The following is a 15,838-nucleotide window of genomic DNA, read 5'->3' as shown; positions in this document are numbered from 1 at the left end:
GCCCCCAGTATGTCCAACAATCTGCCCCAGTGTCCAGCATTGCCCCCAGTGTGTCCAGCAATCTGCCCCAGTGTCCAGCATTGCCCCCAGTGTGTCTAGCAATCTGCCCCAGTGTCCAGCATTGCCCCCAGTGTGTCTAGCAATCTGCCCCAGTGTCCAGCATTGCCCCCAGTGTGTCCAGCAATCTGCCCCAGTGTCCAGCATTGCCCCCAGTGTGTCCAGCAATCTGCCCAAGTGTCCAGCATTGCCCCCAGTGTGTCTGAGTCAGACATAAAGAAAAAAAAAAAAGTAAAATCCTCACCTCTCCCGTTCCCAGCGCAGGTCCGGTACACTCAGCGTCTCTCCAGGTCTGCAACGCTCAGGACAGAGAGGCTGAGCGCGCAGTGATGACGTCATCGCACCCTCTGCCCTGAGACGTTGCAGAGTCAGAGGGCGCCGAAGACGCAGCAGCTGCCGCAGGAACCAGGAGAGGTGAGTGTTAGAACGGGGGGCCCAATGCCAGCGCTGGTATCGGGGGGGGGGGGGCCTGGTCATGGCGGCGGTCGGCGCCGCCCGAAGATTTAAAGGGCCCGCGTCTCTCTTTTTTTTTTTTTTCTTCCTCCTCCTCCCCTCTGGGTCGGACCCGCCCCCGGCATTGTGCCGCCCCCCCCCCTTCCTATGCCACTGTGTCCTGATCACTATTAGGTGCCTCTGCAGTATGTGGCCGCCCTACCCCATGTACACCTTCCAGCAAGGCTTGTTTTTATTATTCTGGAGCTGCTGTAGAACCATAAATTCCAGCATTCCCAGTCTTTGTGTAAGGGGGACTTGTACCTTCACGCCCTGACTTTTATTCTGTAGCTGCAGAATAACTACAGGTTTACGTTACATGTCCTGTCATTCTAATTATGGAGATGTAGGACTGCAAATCCCAGCATGCCCCGTGGTTGGTACTGTAGAGACTGCAAATCCCAGCATGCCCTGTGGTTGATACTGTAGGGACTGCAAATCCCAGCAAGCCTTTGGTTGATACTGTAGGGACTACAAATCCCAGCAAGCCCTGTGGTTGATACTGTAGGGACTGCAAATCCCAGCAAGCCCTGTGGTTGATACTGTAGGGACTGCAAATCCCAGCATGCCCTTTGGTTGATACTGTAGGGACTGCAAATCCCAGCATGCCCTGTGGTTGATTCACTAGGGACAGGTAGTGATGGCTACTTGCCAACATGTGCGGCACTTGCGGTAAGACAAAAAAACACTGCTAGCAGTGTTTTTTTTCTGTTGCTGCAAGTGCCGCACATGTCCGCAACTCCCATAGGGAATGAATGAGGCCGTGTGATTTTACTGTACACCGGACATGAATTACCGGCTTTTCAAAGGACGTTGGTGCATAAAAATCGGACAGCACTCGCATGGTGCGAGTGCTGTAGGATTTTTTTCTTTGCACCCATTGACTTGCATTGGCAAGTCTCAGCTGATATACAAGTGAAATCACTTGCGCTGATAATACGGCCGAGAAAAAAAACGATGATGGGAGCTGCCCCATAGATTTATACTGGTCCGAGTGTGATGCGATTTTTTTTTTTTTCTCACATAGCACTTGCCCGTATTCTTCGCTAGTGTGACGGCAGCCTTAGGGCTCATTTCCACTTGCGAGAAACGCGTCCGTGTCTCGCATGTGGAAACCAAGCTGTGGCGTCAGCACTCCAGAGCGGAGCGTGCAGCCGCATAGGAACACATGGAGCTGCACGCTCCGCTCCAAAGTGCCGGCACCACAGCTTGGTTTCCTCATGCGAGACACGGACGCGTTTCTCGCAAGTGAAAATGAGCCCTTACTCATACTCACCAATGGGGAGGCAGCACTGAAAGTGCCTAGGGCAGCAGAAACTCTAAATACGGCCCAGATTATACATCCCAGTTATTGGGGCACACGGTAGATGTGCAGCAGCCACCTGTGTTTTACAGCTGATGCTCCGCTATAATGACAGATATTTGCATATAGCTGTAGGGTGGGCCCCTAGAGTCTATTCCTCTGGTGGGCCCCAGACACCCCAGTCCGACGCTGCCTCCATGTGTATTGTGGGGTCCGTCTCTATCTACCTTTCTTTCTGGCGCAGCAAAATGAAAAGAAAGCTGATGTGAAGGTTCTTCTATGCACTGTGGACATCCTGCAATGACCATTATTATTCTTAGTTTTATTTTTTTTTAATCTGTGGAACCCCAAATCAGCTACAGGGTTACCCGATGAGGCTAAAAATCAGGAGACTTTCTGTAAAACTAGATTAGTTGATATATCTGTAACAAAATGACCAAAATCATAGAAATAAGACCTTTACATAAGTTGTCTTTTATTTCTTTCCAACACAAAATATCAAGATTATAGATTACCGCGCCTGAGTCACACCGTGAAAACTCTTGAGTGGGTGAAAATTGACTAACAGGATAGGAACATACAGTCATGGCCAAAAGTATTGCCACCCCTGCAATTCTGTCAGATAATACTAAGTTTCTTCCTGAAAATGATTGCAAACACAAATTCTCTGGTATTATTATCTTCATTTAATTTGTCTTAAATGAAAAAACACAAAAAGAATTGTTCTAAAGCCAAATTGGATATAATTCCTCACCAAACATAAAAAAGGGGGTGGACAAAAGTATTGGCACCGTTCGAAAAATCATGTGATGTTTCTCTAATTTGTGTAATTAACAGCACCTGTAACTTACTTGTGGCACCTAACAGCTGTTGGCAATAACTAAATCACACTTGCAGCCAGTTGACATGGATTAACGTTGACTCAACCTCTGTCCTGTGTCATTGTGTGTACCACATTGAGCATGGAGAAAAGAAAGAAGACCAAAGAACTGTCTGAGGACTTGAGAAACCAAATTGTGAGGAAGCATGAGCAATCTCAAGGCTACAAGTCCATCTCCAAAGACCTGAATGTTCCTGTGTCTAGCGTGCGCAGTGTCATCAAGAAGTTTAAAGCCCATGGCACTGTGACTAACCTCCCTAGATGTGGACAGAAAAGAAAAATTGACAAGAGATTTCAACGCAAGATTGTGCGGATGTTGGATAAAGAACCTCGACTAACATCCAAACAAGTTCAAGCTGCCCTGCAGTCCGAGGGTACAACAGTGTCGACCCTTACTATCCGTCGGTGTCTGAATAAAAAGGGACTGTATGGTAGGAGACCCAGGAAGACCCCACTTCTTACCCCGAGACATAAAAAAGCCAGGCTGGAGTTTGCCAAAACTTACCTGAAAAAGCCTAAAACGTTTTGGAAGAATGTTCTCTGGTCAGATGAGACAAAAGTAGAGCTTTTTGGACAAAGGCATCAACATAGAGTTTACAGGAGAAAGAAAGAGGAATTCAAAGAAAAGAACACGGTCCCTACAGTCAAACATGGCGGAGGTTCCCTGATGTTTTGGGGTTGCTTTGCTACCTCTGGCACTGGACTGCTTGACCGTGTGCATGGCATTATGAAGTCTGAAGACTACCAACAAATTTTGCAGCATAATGTAGGGCCCAGTGTGAGAAAGCTTGGTCTCCCTCAGAGGTCATGGGTCTTCCAGCAGGACAATGACCCAAAACACACTTCAAAAAGCACTAGAAAATGGTTTGAGAGAAAGCACTGGAGACTTCTAAGGTGGCCAGCAATGAGTCCAGACCTGAATCCCATAGAACACCTGAGGAGAGATCTAAAAATGGCAGTTTGGAGAAGGCACCCTTCAAATATCAGGGATCTGGAGCAGGTTGCCAAAGAAGAATGGTCTAAGATTCCAGCAGAGCATTGTAAGAAACTCATTGATGGTTACCGGAAGCGGTTGGTCGCAGTTATTTTGGCTAAAGGTTGTGCAACCAAGTATTAGGCTGAGGGTGCCAATACTTTTGTCTGGCCCATTTTTGGAGTTTTGTGTGAAATGATCAATGTTTTGCTTTTTGCTTCATTCTCTTTTGTGTTTTTTCATTTAAGACAAATTAAATGAAGATAATAATACCAAAGAATTTGTGTTTGCAATAATTTTCAGAAAGAAACTGAGTATTATCTGACAGAATTGCAGGGGTGTCAATACTTTTGGCCATGACTGTATATGACAATTTGATAGAATTTTCCTTTTCTTAATAATAGTGTATTTTTATACCTAGGAATACTAAATATTTATAATAATATATCAGCGACGAAGCTGAAGTTCATCTGTATGCAGAGCTCCGTCTTTAAAAGATTAATTTTGTCAAAACACAATGATTGAGTTTGTAAACTAAAGGAAAAGCTGAATGTTTTCTGTAAGAGGCTTTCATTAGAGATCTCCCAAGTGTTATATTCACGATCTCCCAGCTCCTTGACGTGAATAAAAACTAAAGTAACAGGACTAAAGTAAACTCCCACAGGAAGAATAAACTGAAAACATATGGCAAGCAATTTCTTTACGGCATCTTGTTGGGAAATGTATAAATATATAGGCTTCCTTTACCTTCTTTAAATATCTAAAATAATTAATCTCTTTGTATTCTCAAATCTAATCAAATACTACGTATGTTCTTGGTGGGATTTAGGTGAAACCGCAAATCCCCAAATATGAAAGAATAACCTCAGTTATAAACTATCGGCTACAGTTTTCATTTTAATGCACAAGCAAAATCTGCTGCATATATAGAAGGAATATTTAACCATCACATCGTTAGGGCGAGTAAATTATCAACTAGAGATATGTGATTTCTTGTCTTCATCTTGGCTCAATTTATACGAAGAAGAGTGATACAAAATAGAAGAAATATTCTAATTTACCAATACTCTGTCAAGAGATGTTTGTGTGTCTATATCTGGCCACTCGGAACCTGCCAGGAGTTTTGCTACGCAATGATGAACTGAATCTTTATTGTGTGATATTTGATTCTTAAGCAGAAATCAAGGTACTTGTCAATGGCATCATTCATGTTGTCAAAACAGCATAACAATCCAGATTTTGGATACTCTCTGAATATATTAAATCTAGGTATCCCTCCGAGGAAACAAGTGATTACACACGCGAAACGCGCGTTGAGGCACTCTAGGTCCTGGGGACTTCTCCCACTTGACAATATGGGCGTTGAGGCATTCTAGGTCCTGGGGACTTCTCCCACTTGTCAATATGGGTAAGAGTGCAATTTATTAATCTATCCCTTTACAATGCACAAGCACGTTACGTTATACTGGGAAGTTTCCCTGACAAAGCTGCACTAGACGCAGAGATACCAGTGGGGCTGGTTTTCCAGGCCTCTGGGTGGCTTTTTCTCCACGTTGCCACTACCTCTTCACACCTTCTTGATCTCCATGGCATCCTTGCTCTCTTCTCTGGTGACATTCTTCACCTATATGTACGTATACCATATGATATGTGTGGGGAGGTTCTTCAGCTCATATTTTAAGAGCATGGCTCAATGGTAGCCACTTGGTTATTATTCTGACTTTGATTGTGGTATTCCCCACGTATCTATGTATGTATTCCTCCATTATTCATTCTGTAGATCAACTGGATCTTAATTTAATTCCATTCTCTTGCCAGGGCTTGGAACTATATTATTATGATTGTTACATTTGTTTTTTTGGGGTGTGCACATATGCACCCTTCTGCCCTTCACACACAGTGTCCCAAGCTAGCAGCTTAGATCTTGCTGGGCGACGTGGGTCAGGCCCCTGGATCTTATATGCCTGCCTTTTCGGCGAAGTATATGTGGATGTGTATATAGCACTTGAAATGTCTACTGCCTCCAGGTTGCGAGTCCTTAGTTTCTCTGCTAGCTGGGGCCGGTCCCCTAACTGTGACCTGGTGTCTCCACCGACCACGCCAGTGGATACGGGCCCCACGGATGGATCTCTCACTATCCGTGCCCCTAAGACCTCTTCTTCCTCTCCTTTGGAGTCTCTCTCTCTCCTTCTTCACTTCTCTCTCTCTAGTCTGAGGACAAGCTACTCACAGCTTCAGCCCCCCTTCTAGACTGTCCCTCTGGTCTCTCTGACCACTGTCTACCACTCTCTAACTCCTCCCCTCTCTACTTTCTCCACCCACACCCATGCACAGCTCTCCCCGTCGACTGACAGATCTAATGTTGGATGCAAGTGTTAAAACCCTGGATGTGCTCCCTCCTTACCTGAGAGCAGTGTCCCACACCTCTGGGTGAGGTGCATTACCTCTGTGGCGACTGAACTGCAGGGGCACCACATGAACATCCCCTTACCTGCCCACATACCTGATGCCTCCTCTGATTAGTGGACCCGACGCAACATCATGGGTGCATTTCAAAGCAACGATGATATGTGCTAGGGATATAGGAATAAGCAGTTACTCAGGGTAGCGGTCGGGGGACCATGGATTACCAATTTGGTGGCTGGACGAGGGTCCAGCAAATCTTTTTCCTCAACTCTCCAAGCCATATGATATATCGAGGGGCCAAGCCATCAAGCCATCGACCTCTGACCTTGACATATACAGGTAGGACCAAAGTGGAGGATATCCTTTGTCTGACATATATATCCTACTAGAGGATGTGCACAGGAGTTGTGCTTAGGAGACAACCCCTTTTAATGACATCATGGAATCAGCCAAGAATATTCTACTCTACCATATACTATACGAAGAATATAAAATTACTTGTGTCATCAAAGTTACTGTATATATGCAACTTCAAAAGGCATTTGAGGAATGCTATTGAGTTTGGGATTCTACTATTTTCACATGTTTCTTGAAGCATACCAGACCTTTAAAACAAAACCTGTAGAAAAACTGTCTTGCTTTTGTCCTGCCTGTCTTACTGCCCTTATTTCCCCCAATATGACACCTATAGCCTAAATCCATATGTAATAGGCCAATCCATCACCATGTAAATCACAACAATAGAAACCAGAACAATACAAATCACTTAAAGGGAATAACTATGAAAATACATAATTGATAAAAGATAAAAATGTACAGAGCAAAACACAACACAATGACAAGAATCAGAAGAAGACAAAAGGGACCATCTAGATATATAGCCTTCTACGTATATTACACATATGAGACAAATAAGACCCATAAGGAATTAAAACTCTTAACAATATATAGACTAAATAGATACATAAGATGCTGAACAAGGAAAATATGGTTAGTGGCAGGGCCTAAAATCAAAGTAGGTCAAACCACTAGTATGTCTCGAAATCTAAAAATCACAAATTGAAATACACCAGAAGCAACCATAAAAGTAGAAGACATTATCCAGTATGCAATAAAACTTGTAAAATACAAGCATACTAGCAAAGAACTAAGGACCCTCCACACTTGACACACGTTTCGCTGGAAATGCTTCATCTGGGGACAGTTGGGTGCTGGTAAACAAGATATTTAAGTGTGAGGCAGTCAATGCAAACAGAAATTGGGCACACATCTAACATACCAGATGCCTATATATGCTCCAAGTCTTGCCATAGAAGCATACAACAGGGACAACTTAATGACATGACCAAGCATATCATGTTGACTAGGATAGACCACATGATCGGTGAGGGGACTTAATTTGATGTTCAGTGATGATGGAGGACACGTGTCTATCAAGCGTAGCAAAACTACATTAGAAGACTACTAGTCTCAGCATGTACAACCCCAAACTCAGAGATGTGTTTCAAATAAAATGGAGAAATGTACAATGTTCACTTTCTTATCTGTGATCTGTTGTGAAAAAAAAAGGCTGTAAAAAGGGGAAGTGGGCAGCATGTATCAATATAGATAGTTGGTTTTAGCACAGAGGATAAAATGGCAAAAATACAAACATAAACTACATAAAGCCAATAATGATCGTAAAGTCGATGAGGATGATGTGCATTTCATTTGTTTATCCACATTGACTCCCTCTGCGCCAAGAGGCATTTACAATTACCTCCTCTAGGACCAATAAAGATCCTGTCAATCAAAGTGAGGAAGGGATACAGCCATGAACCATGTCAAAATGGCAGTAAATAAATTTTAATCTGAAGATATCTTCTTCCTAAGCAACATCTAAAACTTCCTCATGATATGTACCGTAATAGCATAAATTCTCTTGCCGTAAAAAGCCCAAATCCTTAAAATTCTCCTTTTCCTTCCATTCATATTTCACCATTGTTCATATCACACGTGCAGTTCTAGTATTTCCTTAGTCGTATATATCATCATCGGTCGCTCTGTATGTCCTTCTCTGTCTTGATCCGTATGCACTTGGCAGATTTTCCCGCATGTTTCCTGTGTTATTCCCCATGTTACACAGTGGGCATTAGCTCAGTTCATGTCCCTGTTTCACACCGGGGCTCCACTTATGCAGTTTGTATTTCACCATTATTTGCTTCCTCATTCTGTATTTGCTTCACTCTATTTTGTTGTTGTTTACTTTATGTTTCTGTAATGTTGTCTGTGTTTTTGGCTCGATACTCCATATTGGTATTACTCTCCATATTAATACACAATGCCCTCTTCCCTTTACACAAGTTATTGCCAGCACAGTGGTTGAACATGACTCTTACTCCCCTCTGGCATGACGTGGTCTATCTTGATCTTGTAACATGCTTGATCGTGTGGTCAGACTTTCACAGTTGCCTTGTGATACAAAAAGTCATTGTACAGCCATCTAGTAAGCTTGTCAGACTAGCATGCGCTCATTCTTCACTATATCATGCTGTTGTTTGCATTGGTTCTTTCACATTATAATATGTTAGCTACATCCATTGCCTGATGAAGCATTTCTTGCGAAACGCACATGAAACGTGTGGTGAATGCCTAGTTCTCTGCTTTTATTTTACTGACTTTATCACATATAGGTTAATGTCACATACTTGCATCGAGCCTTGTGGTGAACGTCATTCTTTTTTTTTTCTTTTGGTGGCGTACTAAGGGTCGGACCTACTACTATTTTAGGCACTGTCCCTAATCTTATTTCTCTTATTCTGGAACTTATGTATATATTTATACTTTATGTTTTAGGAGTCTATTCACTATGTCTTGTTTGTCTCACAAGTGCTACTTTGAAGTATGTAATATTCATGGCAAAATATACATTTTCGGTGATACCTGTAGTTTTCTGATTCTTGTTGTTTTGCTGTGCCTTATTCCCCACACACTTTTACATTTTTGGTCCAGTCTAATATGTTCAGGGACTGTCCAAATTTTCAAACTCTGTAATTTCCTACCCACTCTTTTTGAGTGGGTGGTTCCTTTCCGTTCTTCCAGCTCTATAGTTGCTAAGCCTGAAACATCATTCTCCTGACTTCCCAGCATGCATTGTTTCTGTCTATGTCCAATGGCTTGCATACTATCAACTGACAGCCTGCATCTCTGTTACGCCTGTAGGCAATTTGAAAGGCAGGAGAGCAGGACTTGTCCCTACTTTCGATAATCTGTCTCAATGTCTCTGCTGCTGGAGACAGATTACACTTGACAACAGGCGGCACATTGAATGTTGGAAAGACGTTAGACAACTAGGGCCCAATTATCCAAGTTTTCAAGCAAAAAAGGTTTGAAAAGTTGCATACTTTTGGCGCAACTGGTGGGTGCACTAAATTATTCAACTACTGGTATTCTCTCCCAGCTCTGACAAAGTAGATGGCACTGGGACAGGAAGGGAGTGTCATGACCGCTGCTCAGCAAATCTATGACAAGTGGTGGCATTTGCTACGTCACTAGTCTTACTCCATCAGGGGTTGGAGTAGATTTGGTGGCATGGCACATGCAGAGGTGCCCGCCTCTTGTCCGAAGCTCCTGATTCCTGAGCGTCTGACTTCAGTATACCTCCTCATTATGACTGGCATGAAAAATGTCAGTCTTAATGTATCGGGCCCTTAACAGCCAACTCTTTGGTTGCATTTTACAGGAGTAAGGCAACAGACATTTTAACTAAAGGGATTTTCAGATTGCCTATTTATCACATTGTCAATCAAATGAGGTCAAGCTGTTTGCAAGTACAGCGACCACTTAGTGATTATAGCATACTGCATTATCAGTAACGCCAAGCAAATTGGCTAGATCTGTGGGTTTTATTTGAAAATTAACCACAAAATGCATAAATTCACGCATGTATTTATGGCTATTCCTCGGCAAAATCTCAGACCTAAAAAAAGTCCCAAATTGACAATAATGGTTACAAACGCAATTAAATTGCTCTCTTGTACTCGTTTGTGCACAGTGATTAAGCCTGGAGGATTAGGTGTAGTGATAGTGCTGCATTTATGGTTGGACAGGAATATTATTGGATAATCACTGCTGCAGTGTAATGATTTGCATAATCAGCACATTTGGTTTCTTTAGCCCTTACTTGAAATTAATCACACATTGTTGAATTATTGCCATCTGTTACCACCCACAGCTGGAGAAAGTGCCACTACATTTATCCTTTACATCATTAGGCACAGCAGCAGAGATCCATTTAACGGTTTAAAGAAATTTACTCTTTCATGTTTCTGTCAATGAAATCATATCTGTCAATTAAATTGTATGGAAGTTTTCTTTCTAACGTAAAGACGTGAGCATACCATTTTTTTGAAGACACTCATCACTCAATATTCTTAAAAAGGCGGCGTAATCAAGCCGACCCCTATCCATGTGTCCTATTAAAACATATGGGAGTCAAAGTGGGGGGTCAATCTGCTTATGACCCCTCTCTATGATCCAATTCTAGCTCTGTGTCTGCAAGAGAAATATCTTTCTGGTAGTAAATTCCCCAAATTAAATTAGCTGTTAGTTGGGTTGTTTATAGACGACTCCTGCTGTTTAGGCTTAAAAACGCACTACTACTCCTCCTCCCATCAAAGTTTTTATCCTCTTAATATATTGCAGTCATCATATTATATAGCACTGTGTACTTACAATTGCTAATTTTGCCTTTCTACCTTTTAATTCTTCTCTATGTAGAAACAGGAAGTCTCCTTTCCCAGCATGAGTCATCTCCCTTTTCAACTCCTGACCCAGCTGCTCCCTCCTCCCCCCTGCCAGGGACTTTTGCAGTGATGGTGAGTCATACAGGGAAAATTGACCTCCTGTTTTTACATAGAGCTTAGAACAGTGCTTCTCAACTCCAGTCCTCAATAACCACTAACAGGTCATGTTTTCAGGATTTCCTTAACATTGCACAGGTGATGGAATTAATGCTTGAGAAGGTGATGAAATTATCACCTGGGCAATACTAAAGATATCCTGAAAACATGACCTGTTGGTAGGTCTTGAGGACTGGAGTTGAGAAACATTGGCTTAGAAGGATTCAGCTAGTCCGTTTTTAATCACGTGATGTCTTAGACCTAATAGAAAAGAGAAGAATTAGCTGGGTAGAAAGGTAAAATGAACAATTGCAAGTAGATGACACAATATAATATGATGATTGCAATATACTAAGAGGATACAAATTTGATGGGAGGAGGAGTGCATTAAATATTTGAGGATAGTGGATGTCCTAAAGTTCGATTCAGCAAACTCAGTCCAAATTAATATTGCACTAATCACCATGAGGGGAGGGAAAGGATTAAAAAAATCTTTATACTTGCCTTTCCATACTTGCTCTAATGCATATCATGTAACCTTTGCAGCTAATTAGTCAACTGTGGTAGTCTTTATATCCGTTTGTCCAAACAGAAATAAAAGTGACCTGACATGGTCAATTAAGAGGTTGGTGCATGTCATGACCTGTGATACCTTCCTGTTATGGACCTGGTGGTTAGGTGCACCAGGAATGACCTGATAGTTAAACACGGATTCAGGACGAGCTCTGTGGAAATGGGAACTCTGCTGACCGCAAACCCTACTCCTATCAACACAACTAGAAACAGCCGTGGAGCATGCCTGACTCAGCCTAGATGCCTCTTCACAGCCTCAGAGCTAACTACCCCTAAAGAAAGGAAACAAAGCCTTACTTGCCTCAGAGAAATTTCCCCAAAGGTAAAAGCAGCCCCCCCACAAGTATTGACTTTGAGATAAGAGGAAATCACAAACACAGGATGAAATAGGTTTTAGCAAAGAGAGGCCAGTCTAACTAAACAGATTGAGGATAGAAAAGGTATCTTTGCGGTCAACACAAAAAGCTACAAAAACCACGCAGAGTGTGCAAAAAATACCCCTGCACCGACTCACGATGCGGTGGTGCCACTCTGCACCCCCAGAGCTTCCAGCTAGCCAGGTAGTTTCATGATAGCAAGCTGGACTAGAACTTAGCAAGAAAAACAATATTTAACAAATGATCAAGCAGGAACTTAGCTTGTGCTGGAGTAGACAGGTCCTCAGAAAGATCCAGGAGAGATCTGAACCAGTACTAGAACATTGACAGCTGGCATGGAGTAACGATCTGAGTGGAGTTAAATAGAGAATCAGCCTAGCCCCAAACGAGGGCAGCTGGAGAAGGAATCTCAGAACCAGCAGCTCCACTCACAGCCACCAGAGGGAGTCCACGGACAGAACCCACCGAAGTACCATTTATGACCACAGGAGGGAGTTCGAGAGCGGAATTCACAACAGTACCCCCCCTTGAGGAGGGGTCACCGAACCCTCACCAGAGCCACCAGGCCGATCAGGATGAGCCAAATGAAAGGCACAAACTAAATCGGCAGCATGGACATCAGAGGCAACAACCCAGGAATTATCCTCCTGACCATAGCCCTTCCATTTGACCAAGTACTGAAGTTTTCGTCTCGAAATACGAGAATCCAAAATCTTCTCCACCACATACTCCAACTCCCCCTCGACCAACACCGGAGCAGGAGGATCAATGGAGGGAACCATAGGCGCCACATATCTCTGCAGCAACGACCTATGGAACACATTATGGATGGCAAAAGAAGCAGGAAGGGCCAAACGAAATGATACAGGATTAAGAATTTCAGAAATCTTATAAGGACCAATGAAACGAGGCTTAAACTTAGGAGAAGAAACCTTCATAGGAACATAATGAGATGATAACCAAACCAAATCCCCAACACGAAGTCGGGGACCAACACAGCGACGGCGGTTAGCGAAACATTGAGCCTTCTCTTGGGACAAGGTCAAATTGTCCACCACATGAGTCCAAATTTGTTGCAACCTGTCCACCACAGAATCCACACCAGGACAGTCCGAAGGCTCAACCTGCCCTGAAGAAAAAGGATGAAAACCAAAATACAAAAAAAAGGCGAAACCAAAGTAGCCGAACTGGCCCGATTATTAAGGGCGAACTCAGCTAATGGCAAGAAGGTCACCCAATCATCCTGATCCGCAGAAACAAAGCATCTCAGATAAGTTTCCCAAGTCTGATTGGTTCGTTCGGTTTGGCCATTTGTCTGAGGATGGAAAGCCAAAGAAAAAGACAAATCAATGCCCATCTTAGCACAAAAGGAACGCCAAAACCTTGAAACAAACTGGGAACCTCTTTCAGACACGATGTTCTCCGGAATGCCATGCAAACGAATCACATGTTGGAAAAATAATGGAACCAAATCAGAGAAAGAAGGCAATTTAGGCAAGGGTACCAAATGGACCATTTTAGAGAAGCGATCGCAAACCAACCAGATGACCGACATCTTTTGAGAAACAGGAAGATCTGAAATAAAATCCATGGAAACATGCGTCCAAGGCCTTTTCGGGACCGGCAAGGGCAAAAGTAACCCACTGGCACGAGAACAGCAGGGCTTAGCCCGAGCACAAGTCCCACAAGACTGCACAAAAGAACGCACATCCCGCGACAAGGAAGGCCACCAAAAGGACCTAGCCACCAAATCTCTGGTACCAAAAATCCCAGGATGACCAGCCAACACCGAACAATGAACCTCAGAGATAACTCTATTAGTCCATCTATCAGGGACAAACAGTTTCTCCGCTGGACAACGGTCAGGTCTATCAGCCTGGAACTCCTGCAGCACCCGCCGCAAATCAGGGGAGATGGCAGACAGAACTACCCCCTCTCTGAGAATACCAGCCGGCTCAGGAATCCCAGGAGAATCAGGCACAAAACTCCTTGAAAGGGCATCAGCCTTCACATTCTTAGAACCCGGAAGGTACGAAACCACAAAATTGAAACGGGAGAAAAACAGCGACCAACGAGCCTGTCTAGGATTCAACCGCTTGGCAGACTCGAGATAAGTCAGATTCTTGTGATCTGTCAAGACCACCACGCGATGCTTGGCTCCTTCAAACCAAAGTCGCCACTCCTCGAATGCCCACTTCATAGCCAACAACTCCCGATTGCCAACATCATAATTACGCTCAGCAGGCGAAAACTTTCTCGAAAAGAAAGCGCATGGCTTCATTACAGAGCAATCAGAACTTCTCTGAGACAAAACAGCCCCTGCTCCAATTTCAGAAGCATCAACCTCGACCTGAAAAGGGAGCGAAACATCTGGCTGACACAACACAGGAGCCGAAGAGAAACGACGTTTCAACTCCTGAAAAGCCTCAACGGCCGCAGAGGACCAATTCACCACATCAGCATCCTTCTTGGTCAAATCAGTCAATGGTTTAACAACACTAGAAAAATTAGCGATGAAGCGACGGTAAAAATTGGCAAAGCCCAGAAATTTCTGAAGGCTCTTCACAGATGTAGGCCGAGTCCAATCATAAATAGCTTGGACTTTAACAGGATCCATCTGGATAGTAGAAGGGGAAAAAATGAAGCCCAAAAAGGAAACCTTCTGAACTCCAAAGAGACACTTAGATCCCTTTACAAACAAGGAATTAGCACGAAGAACCTGGAACACCATTCTGACCTGCTTCACATGGGACTCCCAATCATCCGAAAAGACCAAAATATCATCCAAATATACGATCATGAATCTATCCAGATACTTTCGGAAGATGTCATACATAAAGGACTGAAACACAGAGGGAGCATTAGAAAGGCCGAATGGCATCACCAGGTACTCAAAATGGCCCTCGGGCGTATTAAATGCTGTTTTCCATTCATCGCCCTGTTTAATACGCACGAGATTATATGCCCCTCGAAGGTCTATCTTGGTGAACCAACTAGCCCCCTTAATCCGAGCAAATAAATCAGACAGTAGAGGCAAAGGGTACTGAAATTTGACCGTGATTTTATTAAGAAGGCGGTAATCTATACAAGGTCTCAGAGAACCATCCTTCTTGGCCACAAAAAAGAACCCTGCTCCCAATGGTGACGACGACGGGCGAATATGCCCTTTCTCCAAGGACTCCTTTTATATAACTCCGCATAGCGGCGTGTTCTGGCACAGACAAATTGAAAAGTCGTCCCTTAGGGAACTTGCTACCAGGAATCAAATTAATAGCACAATCACAATCCCTATGAGGAGGTAGGGTACTAGACTTGGGCTCATCAAATACATCCCGGTAATCCGACAAAAACTCAGGGACTTCATTAGGAGTGGAGGAAGAAATTGACAATAATGAAACATCCCCATGTACCCCTTGACACCCCCAACTGGACACCGACATTGATTTCCAATCCAATACTGGATTATGGACCTGCAGCCATGGCAAACCCAACACGACCACATCATGCAGATTATGCAACACCAAAAAGCGAATATCCTCCTGATGCGCAGGAGCCATGCACATAGTCAACTGGGTCCAGTACTGAGGCTTATTCTTGGCCAAAGGCGTAGCATCAATTCCCCTCAAAGGAATGGGATGCTGCAAGGGCTCCAAGAAAAAACCACAGCGCCTGGCAAACTCCAAGTCCATCAAATTCAGGGCAGTGCCTGAATCCACAAATGCCATAACAGAATAGGATAACAAAGAGCAAATCAGAGTAACGGACAGAAGAAATTTAGGCTGTACAGTACCAATGGTGACGGATAGGGTTGAGCGACTTTCATTTTTTTAAGATCGAGTCGGGTTTTGTGAAACCCGACTTTGTCCAGAGTCGAGTCGAGTGCAGTCGGCCGATTAT

General features: G+C 43.6%; 1 protein-coding gene across 4 annotated transcripts in view; it reads left to right on the top strand.

The window, feature by feature from the left end:
* Positions 1-15,838, top strand: part of C2H16orf78 (chromosome 2 C16orf78 homolog) — a 203,158-nt gene that overhangs the window by 35,088 nt on the left and 152,232 nt on the right. For 3 of the 4 annotated variants that reach the window (XM_077292756.1, XM_077292758.1, XM_077292755.1), the window contains exon 1: positions 10,869-10,967. The exons of the other annotated variant lie outside the window; for it this stretch is intronic. The gene's annotated coding sequence lies outside the window, so the exon portion shown is untranslated. Of the gene's footprint in view, positions 1-10,868; positions 10,968-15,838 lie in introns of those variants that run through there. 4 annotated transcript variants of the gene reach the window in all.

Source organism: Ranitomeya variabilis, chromosome 2 (genome assembly GCF_051348905.1).
Source record: "Ranitomeya variabilis isolate aRanVar5 chromosome 2, aRanVar5.hap1, whole genome shotgun sequence".
In the NCBI taxonomy this organism is placed as follows: domain Eukaryota; kingdom Metazoa; phylum Chordata; class Amphibia; order Anura; family Dendrobatidae; genus Ranitomeya; species Ranitomeya variabilis.
The sequence above is the reverse complement of the archived record's forward strand: the minus strand, read 5'-3'. Positions and strand labels throughout refer to the sequence as shown.